We start from the raw sequence: 12441 nt of genomic DNA on the forward strand, positions 1-12441 counted from the left end.
AACCCGCCCTGACTCTTTTATGCGCCCTGCCTAAGGGCCAATGTACAGTTTTTTTTATGTGTTTTTTTTAACCTTTTCTACCTATATCTTTTCCCCCTCTCCCTCTTCCTGTAGGACGAAAAAGCTGACCCCGCTTACGTGAGACTAAATTTTCGTTCTACGCGTTTCCGTTTCCTTCCTTTTTCACTATATTTATTTTCTTTATTACAAAATAAACAACAACAACAACATGGTTTAGCAAATAAGTTTAGAATTGAACAGAGAATTGGGGGGGGGGGGGGGGGATCACTATCGTTATGAGGATATACGTAGAGCGTAGTGTCAGATTTTTATGCCATGCGAAAGAGCAAGCTTGATTTTTGTTCTTCACTACTGCTGTCCAGTAACGGATAGCATAAATATATGAACCAATAGCGAGTCGATAAAGTCGAGCTTGACCGCAGCGTAGGGCTCTAACGCTGCTGTGATTATAATTTATACACAGGCTGTCTCAGGTATTTTGCACCAAATTAAAAAAAAAAAAAGGAGCGCGCTGCGGCGTTGAAACCAACTGTATGTTGTTATCATGTTAAAAACAAAGCACACTCAGTGAGGAAGAGAAGAAAAGGGAGGAAAGGGCATGCCGTAAAGGTGAGGGGGATGTTGTTCTCGCAGGGGTTTCAGAACTGTTTCTCCCAGAAAGGAAATTAAGAAGTGAAAGAAAGTCCTGACCCTGACAACATTCATGATTCATTTCTTGTTCGGTATTCTCTTTGGACTAGTCGGTACCTCGCTAATATTGTTCAGAAATCGCTGCCAACCGCAACAGTTTCCCTCGTCCTGGAAACTTGCAAAAGTCCTTCCATTGTATAAATCTGGCGACAAGCATAGCTACGGTGTTTGAGGAGAAGAACATATTCTCCTCAAGCACCGTAACTTAACCAGCACGCTTCATTTCCACGAAAGCATAACTAATTCCAAACAAATTTCTTCAACATATCATTTATGCAAATTATTAGAACACATAATCTACGAACACATCCATGGTGTTTCATGAAACTAAAAACATTTATGAGATCTTCAACACGGGTTCCGACGTGGTTACAGCACAATTTCACAACTAACCGAATTTACTCACGACATCACTCAGTGTCTCGACATCGGCAACCAAGTGGATGCGATATTCATAGACCTATCTAAAGCCTTCGATGCCGTTCCTCACTCTAGACATTTGTACGAACTTAATGTGATGCTAAACAACACTTCCCAGATGGTGTCCTTGATGTCGTTCCCAGTGAGTGCACGGCATATTACAAATATTTTATCATTTCTTCTAATTGTTTTCACGAACGATGGTCCTGTAAAGCGACCGCATTTCATCGCGTTTGGTCGGATGAACAAAGCTGCATTATTTTTTCTTCTTTTTCTTATTTTTTTTCTTGAATTTAATTTAATTCCCGTTTGTGTAGTTTTTTCGTCTTCTCTTCCCTTTCTAGTACAACTCTTCCATGAATCGAAGGTTCTTCTCTTTTTTATGGTGCGTGTGTTTCATTTCTGATGCGTCGTGTTCCTTTTTTATTTCAGAATACCAGTTACAGTTACTGCTATGTTCAACTTTTCTCTAAACCCTGCGGGGGGGGATCGGTGTCCGAGTGGGATTGGCGACGTGAGCGATCGAAAGCGTCGCTGTGGTCGGCCCACCACAATTGGCCGAGTGCTGACTCTGACGTCAGCAAAGAATGTCTCATCGGTGGAAATAAGAGGAATGGAAGAAATTCAATTTTGACGGTGTTGGCAGTGTTGCTTTGAGAGCGCTATGATTTCAGGCTTCCACCATGCCCATTACAAACACCATCGAACTCGTTGCTCACAAGGTAATGACGTCACAAAAGGTAACCGAACGAGGGCGCCACCGAAACATCTCGCCGCTAATAGCGCACACCGGCTCTGGCGCACACCAGCTCCGAGCACGTGGAGCGAAAGCTCGCGCTGCAGAGCCCAGGTACCCCTGCCCGTTTCGATCTGGATGAGCATCGTGCCGGCGTGCGGTCGTGTACCCTTATTGCGTGGTGCACGTTAAAGACCCCAGGCTAGCAGTCGTACTGCACTGGCCAAATTGTTAATCTACAGTGGGTAACAATGTAGCCATGTTCTGGCAGACTAAACTCCTGCTGTATAAACCACAAACGACTAATTTGTTGTTGTTGTTTTCTCTTATCCCTGCAAGAACATCTCCCTCACCTCTACAACCGCCCCCCCCTCCCTCTTCCCTCTTTTGTTTTTTCTTTTATGCTTGTGCGCTGTTTTTGAATATGCTATCACCTTACAAACTAGTTCAACTCTCAGCCTTGCTGTATGCTGTTAGCAAGCATCTTGCGAAAGTGCACAAATTTTTAGTGCGCCTAGTTATTAAAGGGATCATGATATGAATTTTAGGCTGGGACGAATTGGGATTTTTCTAATAGCATATCGTTTAGTGCGCCAAAATAAAACTCGTACACGGGCGTAGAAAGCCTAAAGCCTGCTTTTCCGTACAAAAGTTTGAAAATATAGCGGACTATTTTGTACCGCCATTCCTTCGATCGTTCTTTGCCTTTTCACTGTGATGCATCCGCCGTGCCCACCCACGTCAGCGCTCGTCAACAATCAATCCGTCGACGAATATCTCAATTCGTTTTCGTGGTCAATGAGCGCCGTGACGGCACTTATCATTTCAGAATGACAAGTTCCATGATGTGCTTAAAAAGCGGGGTGGAAGTTTGGAGCCATTGCCTCCGGTGTCAAAGCACATCACGTGATTTCTTATTTCGCTTCGAGTCGAGGATTAAAGGGGAACTGAAACCCCAAAGGTCGTATTTTTTTATTGTATAAAACGATGCACGGGGGTTGTAGTCAAAGACACGCGAAAAAAAATTTCCCCGCGCTAGCGCGCGTTTTTATTTCTGGCGTATTTCTCTTCCGCTGCTCACCTCCTCGCTTCTTTTGATCGGTGACGTCAAAAATCATGAAATTTTGAAGCTTTGTAGGTGACATTTCTATAACATTTAATGACGGCAATTGTAAAACATGTTTTTTAACGCAATTGGGAACGCACTACGGCCCCTCAATTTGAAATGCCAAAAATCAGAGTCCGGTGTGATGTCGCTTCCTGGATTTGTATCCTCCCTCGGAAAACTTGGCTGCGCTCGAGCAGAGGATGATCGGTGAGTCGGGGGAAGAAACCGGTTTTTTCCCGATCGGTCCGCCTGCGCTTCGGGTCGCTGTGGCAACGGCGCTTTGCTTTGTAGCCTGGAGCGGAGGTCCCAGAGAAAGTCGACTCGCAGGAGACCGCACAATTTAACGTCAGTGCACTGGCGCGGATCGCACGCGAACTTCAAATTGAGCGTTTGGAAAATTTTTTTTTTTTACTTCAAAATTATTGAATTCTTAAGTTTCGAATTTTGAGGGTAATGTCCCGGCATCGTTTTCAATCGTTTCGGATAATAAAAAAAAAAATGATTTCGATGTGTCAGTGCCCCTTTAATGCTAAGGGGCTAGTTAAAAAAATCATCCCTTTCAGGCGAAAGCCTTACTTGTCCCACTGCGCGAAAAAGTGGCGTCGTTGTGTCCGAAAGATGGGCATAAAAATACGTCGTCAAGCAGACACCGCACGATCCTATGCTCAAGGACGACGTCGTCCTAGGCGTCGTCATTGAGGTCGTCCTAGAGGACGTCCGCTGGGCATCGTTCACGACATCGTCCTTGAGGTAGTCCTACAGGTCGTCCCAGAAGTCGTCCTAGACGTCGTTCTTGACATCATCCTCGACGTCAGAGCTGGCAGCAGCGCACACCAGAGAGAAAGAAACAGCGGTGAACTGATCGCGCGCAGAAAATTGGTTTGCTCTTTATGTTTATACAGCCTTGATGGAGATGCGCCTCAACGGGTAATCGCTCTCTTAGCTGTAGATGAGAAATTTGGCCAGTGCAGTACAACCGCTAACCTGGGGTTTTTAACGTGCAACACGCAGTAGTGATTACACGAACGCGTGCCGGTACGAAACTCATCCGTATCGAAACGGGCGGGGGCGGCGGGCATCGAACCCAGGAGGTTCCCAGCGCAAGCTTTCGCTCCACGCTCCGAGCTGAGACGTGTCCCACTCGGCCACTTCCTCCCCCGATCGCGCGCTACCGCTGCTTTTATTCACACTTGAAGGAGAGGAGACTAGAGGAGGAGAGTTGCGCATGCGCGCGCGGTGTGAGTAGAAGCGAACGCACGCGAAGTGCACGCAGCTGGTAGAGAGAGAGAGCGGAGAGAGTAACGCGCAGCTGTTGGAGAGAGGGAAGGCATGCGTAGTGTGAGTGCGGACTACGACGCCGCGGGACATAGACCCGAGCAAGAGATGCTCCGCAACTAAAACCATTATACGAGGGGGTCACGTTGTTAATGATACTTGCATTCCTGCTCTACTCGACTGGAAGGCAGGGCACTCGAGTCTGATACACTAAATCGCTATTTTATTTGTTTCATCGCAATGAAAGAGTTTTTCGCCGGATAAATACACTTAGGGGAATTTCAATTGATATCATGAGTGGATATTTGCTTTTCTTATTTTTTTCGACGCAGTCTATCTCTGCAGCGATGGGAGCAGATTATTATCCTGAGTCCTGAACCCCCCGCTTTAATTGCTTTTGTCCGCAGTTGTGATGAACGAGCAGGGTTGCAGGTAGAGATATACGAGCTCCCGTGCTATCCAAGCTAATTGTTCCCCAAGGTTGTCTCTGGTAAGACTTTTGCCCAGTGCGTTCGGGCATAGCCTCCTTTGTACTCACAAAGCCTGGCAGTTCGGCGACGGAGCCATAGAGTGCCCGGTCGCCGATTTGGAGCGCGAGGATCTGGTAGCACAGAGCATCAAAGAGCCATTTCTCGGGGAACCTGGACGTCAGCGCACAGCTTTTGCGATGGGGAGGACCCGAACACACACTTTTTCGCTCGGGAGAAGTGCGTTTCGCCGCAACGGGGCGCCAGTCACCTGGCTCTCCTCTCATCCGTTGTCTGCCGCTCCACCTTTTCCATTTCGGCGGCCGCTTCTCGTGCTGATCTGCCAGGCTTTGTCAGTATATAGGAGGCTACGCCAAGGTATATGGCTACGCTTCGGGGCAAGTAAGCTCTGCTGCGCTGGTTCCAAGCGAGTCAGAGCGGGAGCAGCAACAGCGCGTGTCAGGAATGAGTTGCGTACAGGTTTAGGAAGAGACAAAGTTCTGAATTAAAACGGCGTCAGGTGCGTGTCTCCGCTGTATACGGGCAATGTAGCCAGTCCAGCTGGACAGCTAACCCGCATCCATGCCTTTAACCTGCCAAGCGCAGTACTGAATATAAAACTGCCTGCGTGCACGACGCTCGTCCCTATCGAAACAGGCAGGGGTGGTGAGCCCAGGATCGCTGGGTATCAGTGACGCCGGAAATATGCACCAACACAGTGTTTCCAAACAAGTCCGCTTTGCCCAGACCAGGTGCGGGCACTGCGCTTGCGCACAAATCCAATTCGGGAGGAAAGAAGCGTCTGCGCACGCGCAGTACCGACACCGCAGTGGCGTGACGTCAGTGAGTTGAGCTGGTCTATATTTTGAGTGTGTGTTTGTGTGTGTGTGTGGAAAGGGGGAAGGGTCGAAACTAAGTTTTTTTTGCCGTTTCTTTTATTGCTTAGGTACTATTTGTTTTTGCAGATATTACAATCTGAGTCTTGTTAATTATCCTCGCGGGTTAATTTCTTCCTTTCACTGGGTCACCTAGTGCCTGGCGCGACGTATTGAGCATTTGGCGTCTCCATTCCAAGCGTTCTTAAAAAGAAGCTGAGCCCCCCTCTCCCCCCCCATCCCTTCCCTGCCCCTCCCTTCCTCCCGGTTCCAGCGTCCCTAGGTAGGGTGTACTAGAATGGGGAAGTGTACTGTCCGGTGGCCGTGAGTGTGTCGCAATGTGAAAGCACGCCGGTGAGGGCGCTGTGGGATGGAGCGCGGTCATTCGACGGCTGACAGAGGCCGTGGGGTCGCAGCAGATATTTTACAGCGGAGGTGTATACCTCTACGGAGCCAAGGAAATTTGGTGTCGTTGGCGTTCTAAGCGAAAACCTCCCGGCAAACAATTGAGGGCAAAACAGCATATCTCCTTTGAAATCAGGCTTACAGCACACCAGCTCAGTATCCGTTTCAATAAAGAAAACCACAAAACAAGCATCAAAACCACATTATGGGTGATCAGGCGCGTGTGAACAATAAAAACACCTTCCCACGCGTCCCGGTAAAGTTTATGTTTGCAGCTGCTTCGAAAGGGGTTGACGTCATTCGAAGCCCTCGTGTGAAGTGCAAACCGCATAATGGATGATAACGGCGCCTGCGAACAATGTGAACCACGTTCCTTCTCCCCGCGTGTGTTTCCGGGTGAAGATTACGGTTGCGTGGGCTACTCCGAGTGGAAAAGTACCCAACAGCATAGAAATCACGTAGTGACGTCACCACGCTTTCATATATAAAAGGGAGACCGGTCTAGCAATGGATCACACCACACCCATGATCATTGTCGGGGACTTTAATGTGGATATATCAAAACCGCAAAACAGGTGGTTCATCCAATTCGTCATGGAAGAGTTTGCACTCATGTGCTTCACCAATGCAACTCAACCAACCACCATTCATGAACCATGCATTGATTTAACCTTAGGAAAGAACATATCTACAGTGAGTACTGAAAATCTCAGTGTGTATCAGACTGATCAAAAAGTCGTGAATGTCGTTGTGAAGTAATCAAGGGAGTGGTCAAGTACATTTCACTAGTTTCTGGTTTCACTCTTTGTAAAGCCATGTGTGTGAATTTTCATGTGACGTCGCAATTGGTAATCGTTGTGGGTGTCGTTTACAGCTTCGCTGTCCAACCACCTTCACAGCTGGATTAGAGGCACAGTTTTTATTCGGCGTGAAAATGGTCGTCGTATCCTTCATTCGTTTTTCTCTGCTCGGTTGTGAGAAAGAATAAGTTCCATCCTTTCTCACACCCCGGTGAAAAAGCGTGACTTGCGCAAGTGGCAGAAGCTTACATTCAAGTCGCAAATGCCGTTTGTGAGCGGTCGGTCTCGCTTTTTTAATTTTTAGTTTTTTGGTTGCTCTGTTGTAGAAGAATAATTTTCTATCTGACCTTACATCAAAGCCTTAAGAAAGCGAAGTTTGAGTATAATATGATATGCGAGGCTTTCCTCTCCACTTTAGAGTCAAAGCCTTTTTAAGTATTTCTTTTGGAAGCTGTACATTTTGGAGACATTTAGATACCCGGGGACCAATGAAAGCCACAAACCTCCAAACACAGCTCGTTGACAGAAGCGCGATTGAAAAAAAGCCGCCTGGTCGTGGTATCGAACCAGGGGCCTCTCCATTTCGAGTGGAGCGCTCTACCAACTGAGCTACCCAGGAGTTATACGTCAATAAAGGAAACGAGTTTTAACAGATGCCAGCGGTCAGTCAATATATCCTTATTTAGATACCCAGCTTTTGTTCTCGTGTCATCTTTTCTGTGTAGCATGGAATAATGAAACCGAGCTTTTCTTGACTTCTGCATTCTCAGCCGAAGCTGACAAGGAAAGATCGGTGTCATGCATGTGGCATGCATGAGGCAGCGGATTCAGCGCGTGCCGTCGCCGACGGGTTATCGGGCTTTGTGATTGTTATATTTTGTTACCCGTGGTGTGCGCTGGTTGGTGCGACTAGAAAAAGACGAAGTGACGACGGAAGGACCGGGGCTGGAGCTGGTGCAAGCACGACTTCGAACCGGAATAAAACGCTTTCCCCCCAAAAGGCTGTCTCCCTGCCTTCCCGGGTCCCACGGCGCCCAAACCACAAGCCGTGACTGGCGCAGTCGACAGCGGGAGTTCAGCTACGGAACCTTGGGATGAGCGGCCAGCTCCAACACCGCACAGACGTCGCCGAGTTCAAGTAAGCCCGGATTTCTGCCTGCCACAATCGACGGAGCGGTGGGTCCGGCATACTACACGGATGTTGCCAGTTCAAGCAAGCCAGGCTTTTCGTCTACCATATGCGACGGAGCGGCGAGTCCGGAGCACAGCACGAACGGTGCTGACAGCAAGCAAACTCGGCTTTTCGGCGGCCATGCAACCGGACGCCAGGCGAGCGCTTGGCGTAACCAGTGGGACGAACGCTGCATGACGCAGCCTCAGCGCAAGAACCAACGGCGGAAAACAAGACTTCTAGTCTTCGAGAGGGACAGGAACTACTGCCTGCAAGCGGTAGAATCCGGATTTCAGTGGTGCACGGACCCTGAGACATTCCTGTTAGGCATTTCCGCTGCCAGTGCTTCTGACTGCCCATCGACGACGAAGAGCTGGTGAACATGAATTGGTGAGCGCATATGCTTGTCTATTTGGGTTGAATGATCACTCGAGCCATGGCGAAGAACTATGAGTCGGGCAAAGGGGAGGGTAAAATGCCTGATAAGCTTAAGGAGCCTGATGACGCATCAGAGGATGAGGGGAGAACTGATTCTGAAGTGATGAACACTCGGTTGGAAATTGAAAAAATAAAGCTCGAACAAATACGGGCACAAATTGAGCTCCAAAAATTGCAGAAGGAAAATGGTGGTGGTGCAAATGGGGGGCTGGGATTACAACCAGAATCTGGGGTAGCCCACTATGCTGCACTCTTGACTAATGACTAATGACTACCTTCCCGGGTCCCACGGCGTCCAAACCACAAGCCGTGACTATCGGAATCGATTTAATCTATAAGAAGTTGCAGGTCAAGAAGGTAGCGGCAAATGCCCCTCAAAGGGAATCCTATATCCCTCCGCCACCTCCGCATCCAATATCGTCCCATCTTTCCCGTGACGTCGTGGCCAACGCGGGAGAAGGTTTTGCCTTCCTGTGAATATCTGCTTTAGCTTTCGACTTTGACTTAGCGTTGTGGAAGCCACAAGAGGGAGATTAGAGTTTTCCCCCTCCAATGGAAATAAAAACGATTTTGGGGGGTTAGGTTCCCCCTCCGACGGATACAAAGGCCACTTTCAGTGGCTCGGTTCCCTCTCCAGTGACTACAAAGGTCCTTTTCTTAAAAAGTGGGGGTCGGAGAAAAGTTGGCATCACTCTGTAGCCATTATCTATTGATTGAAGCGGAACAAGGGGCGTTTCCAGCGAACTATTGTTTCAACTGTGGATAGATTTAAACGGGCGCATCACGCTTATGGGAGGAGCTTCTCCTACCTTCTTGACTTGTAACGGACTATAGTGAGCATGCATCAAACGAAAATAAACACCAAGACTGGCAAGATAAATAGAGCAACTTGAAATGTTGTCTTTAATGAAGAGCAATCCTACTCGGGGAAATTTGTCACACATTGTTTTTATGTTTCTTCCTCTCCCTCGGCATCAGTTTTGTTTTTTCCTTCAAAAAGAAATGCCATCGCGTGATGCAGTAGATTGTTTTCTTTGAATCAGACTATCCCATTTTGCAAACAGAGAGGTGTCGCTCGGCTTTCGAAACACGGAGTGTTTCCGTTTTGATTTGGAACCCCCGTTGGCACCCCGGCACAAAACACCACCACTGTGTCTTTTTCCTCGCAGTATTTAACATTGTTGTGAGTTCCCTGTCTATTCGGCACAGCTATAGCTGTGCCGAATAGACAGGGAACTCGGAACAAAGCACTCACATACAACGTAAAACAAGAAGAAATATTCACACCAACACGCCCCAAGCCAGCATCGTGAAACGCTGCCCGACCGGCCTCGTGCTTTGCTGAGACTGGCAGCGCCAACCCAGGCCCCTGCGGCAGAATTGGGCCACGCGACACTCAGCTCCCGTGGAGAGGCCGACGCGGTCGGCATACCCCCAGTCCTAGCAGACCCTACTCTCGATTCTGCAGCGGGAGCTTTTGATCCACGTGCTCCGAGATGCGGTGCGCGGCTAAAACAGTCGGCCACCGGTCCTCTTGGCATCCCCCTTTTGTATGTACTTCAATGCTAGGAAAAGATACAGCGCAGCGCCGGGTATATTTTTTTTTTATTCGTGTGCATTCGTTGCAGCTCGAGCTGAATGGCGACACGAAGGCGTCACCCTCGGTGCCCGCGGTGCCACCCGGTATTCCAAGAAGAGGAAGGCGAGCGGAGCACGCGCTTGCACACGGATATAGTATAGACGCTTTGAAAACGCGCCAGATTCAGCCGCCATTGCCGACCTTCGTTTTTGCTAACCCGACTTCAAAATCTGTCTTACCTAGGGATCCGCGATGTCCTTCTGTTTAGGGTGATGCCACCCTTTGTAGATACCCGATGCCGACAGCATACGCTCACGGGGAAAATAAAAAGAAATCGACGAAAATCAAATGTCGCCATCGCACAGTCAGCGCCACAAACCCGTGCGGGGACACGCTCTTTCACGGGCTTCCGAACAAAAAAGAAGAATAAACGTGAGCGACAAAATGGCCAGATGTCTCCACCTTAAGCAAAGCGCACATGAAGGCACCCTAGTCTTACCGAGATGCCGAGCCATTCAAGCGGGCGTTGACGAGCCTCCCCAAAGGCCTATGCTGGGCAGAAGGCCACGGTAGTACCTAAAGTGGCAATAACCTCTCGTGCTACGGCAATGATCAAGTGAAGCAAACGGAATAAGAGGAAACGTATTGCGCCGCCCATGCACAGCTAAGCCACAGCCCTAATACAAGAAGACAGCCCGCAGTGTCCGAGTGTCGGACGATCGTGTCACATTGACCGTACAAAACCTGTCTGATGCTCGAGGCATGTACAGAGCAAACATGCTTCGAACATGACGGAGGAATGTCCGCAGATAGTTTTCTCACCATGTCTGCAGCGGACAAGGTGTCTTCTTTTATGATGTATGGGCCCTGCGGCTCGAGTCTGCAGCTGACGGCACGTGATGCATGGAAGCCCGAGCAAAGCTCTACTGGGCCGCGGTCTGCTTCGGAAACCGCGAGTTCTCCGCGACTCGCTTCATCATTTTTGCGGAGCTGCAGGGGCCGTCCCGCGCACCCCGCCGCGCCTCTCCGGCGTCGGACCCAACGGCGCGAACGACGTCAAGCGGCAAGCGCCCGGAACCGCTCGAACGCCGGCGCCGAAAGCTCTCGCACGTGCGCGCTATTAATCCTCGGAGACTCTGCTGCCGTCTGACGCAGGCCAGAAGACCCAGCGTCCTGCAACCGAGCCTTCGGGGCTCTAGTGCGTGAGACACGCTCCATGTCAGGGAGCCAGAGAAGGGAAATAACGATAGTTGTTTCCGGCATTGCGGCAGGTAACGCGCGCCGATGCCGTTCGTCGTCGAGATGATTATTTTCGCGACACCGCGGAGCATCTTGACAACTGCGGATTCCAAGTTCCTACTTTGGCACTTGAGAGGGGAACACTTCCCGAAAACCCTCTAGACGCTCTCCTAGTACCACCCCGTATTGTCCCGGATTTTCAATTTTGACGTTATATTAGAACAAGCAGAAGACACTATGGTCTTTTGTACTGAATATATATAGCTTGAAATGGCTTTTTCAGTCAGCTTCTTGCGCCCAATTCGGCAGCGTGAGTCCCTAACACATGAATGCGGTGACCCCTCTAAAGGTATGAACCATGCACATTCTCCTAGGACTTTTGGACAGACGTTCTTTATCATAAGCAAAATACTGGGATCTTGGCCAAACCGCAAAACACTCAAGACGCCATCAACAACATTTGCGATTTTTTAAAAGGCAGCAGACTCTTACATGATTATTAAGACCTGGTAAGACATATAGCACAGCGCTAAATGAACGAATCAGCACTAATGCATCATTGACTTGAATGTAACTTAGCTGTGATGCAGTGCTGATTAAGCGCTTTAGCATTTTCAGCTGATTCAGCCCTTTAGGTGCTAAGACCTACCCACACATGATTATGTATGTTCCTGAGCACGTGCGAGTGATTCAGCGTGACAGAGTACAGTCCGAATGTAAGTGATGTGCGGTGTGAACGTAACTAATGTGTCTCTTTTCAACAAACGCTCAGTCAAAACGACTATGTGTATGCTGAAGAATAACTCGCTGTTTTCCTGTTTTGGGTGTGAGCCTTTTAGTGAGGATATTGCACTATTGCATGCCCATTCATATCGTGTTGCTTCTGTAAGTGCGTCACATTTGTGTTTTCTTATTTTCACCCTCCTCTTCTTTTTCATCCTTTCGCGGCTTTCTTACCATTATAATCCTTCAACGGTGTAGACGGCACCGTTTTTCCAACTGTCGAGCTGTCAACAATCGTTATTTATTTGCACTCTCTCTTTCGTGCTCATTTTGTATCGAAAAGACATCGACGGACATCGAGTTTTCCCGCTTCGGTTATTGTCCCAATTATACAGTTTGCGTCGCACTAACAGTGTGACGCGAACAACAAAAGCACGCACACGAGCTCCAGAGATCCTGTCCGCTTGGGCCGCAGCCAACGCAAGTGCGGTTTG

General features: G+C 48.8%; 1 protein-coding gene and 1 non-coding gene across 2 annotated transcripts in view; both read right to left on the minus strand.

Annotated features, from left to right (window-relative positions):
• LOC8026551 (protein Wnt-5b) overlaps positions 1-12441 on the minus strand; it is a 436541-nt gene that overhangs the window by 406751 nt on the left and 17349 nt on the right. The window lies entirely within an intron of this gene.
• On the minus strand, positions 7344-7416 carry Trnas-cga. The gene has a single exon. It is a non-coding gene; the product is annotated as a tRNA-Ser (tRNA).

The sequence above is a fragment of the Ixodes scapularis genome, unplaced genomic scaffold (assembly GCF_016920785.2).
Source record: "Ixodes scapularis isolate PalLabHiFi unplaced genomic scaffold, ASM1692078v2 PGA_scaffold2__306_contigs__length_199485367, whole genome shotgun sequence".
Lineage (NCBI taxonomy): Eukaryota > Metazoa > Arthropoda > Arachnida > Ixodida > Ixodidae > Ixodes > Ixodes scapularis.